General features: G+C 30.0%; 1 pseudogene; it reads right to left on the minus strand.

Annotated features, from left to right (window-relative positions):
- Positions 1-627: 627 nt before the first annotated feature.
- On the minus strand, positions 628-760 carry LOC143407644 (U6atac minor spliceosomal RNA; annotated as a pseudogene).
- Between the last annotated feature and the right edge of the window lie 214 nt (positions 761-974).

The following is a 974-nucleotide window of genomic DNA, read 5'->3' on the forward strand; positions in this document are numbered from 1 at the left end:
TTCATAATATAAATTAATCTATGTGTATATTTATATATAAAATATTATATATATTTATTATATTATATATTGTAAAATATATAATATAATGTCTATAGAATCTCATAAAATTATAGCTAATCCATTAATCAGTTTTCCAAATGTATTCTCTCCCTTCCATAAATTCTGATATGCTGTTATAATTTATATTAAATTTAAAATATTTTCTACTTTCCCTGTGACCTTCTTCTCTAATCCATTTTTCCCCCCATGGTTTCTACTGATAATTGTACATGTTGGGATTCATTTTTATATATTGATACATAAAACATGATATAACAATATAATTTGGTCAAAATCATTCTCCAGTATTTTTCCTTACTTACCCTTTCCTTCTCTTTTTTGCTCTCCTTTGTTCCTTTCCTCTACTGTAATGGTCTCTCTTCCATTTCTATGAGAACCTCACCCCCTACCTCTCTTTTCCATTTTCCCCAGGCTCCCATGTATGAGAGAAAACAAAAGACCCTTGACTTTCTGAGTATGGCTAATTTCACTTAACAGTGCTCTCATGTTCCAATCATTTTTCTGTAAATGACATAATCTCATTCTCCTTTGATGCTGAATAAAACTCATTGTTTAAATATACAATTAAAATGGTGGCAAATGCAATCAAGTAGGTAGAGATGCTTTAACTGCTGTCTTAACCCTATGTGTGTCTTTAGGCCTGAGGCCCCCTTCCATCCTTGTCAAGGGGACTATTCATTTCTCCTTTCAACAACATCCTAACCCATTTTAGAAATAATTGTTATTTAATTTACAAATATTTTAGAATATTTAAAATACCTTTCTGTTAACTATTTCCAATTTAATCATACTTTAATTTTTTTTTTAAGTACAAATTTTCAGAGTTGTAGGTTTTGCGCTTAGGCCTTCAATCCATTTTGAGTTGATTTTTGTGCTAGGTGAGAAAGATCAAATTTCAGTCTTCTGCATGT

The sequence above is a fragment of the Callospermophilus lateralis genome, chromosome 9, assembly GCF_048772815.1.
Source record: "Callospermophilus lateralis isolate mCalLat2 chromosome 9, mCalLat2.hap1, whole genome shotgun sequence".
Classification (NCBI taxonomy): domain Eukaryota; kingdom Metazoa; phylum Chordata; class Mammalia; order Rodentia; family Sciuridae; genus Callospermophilus; species Callospermophilus lateralis.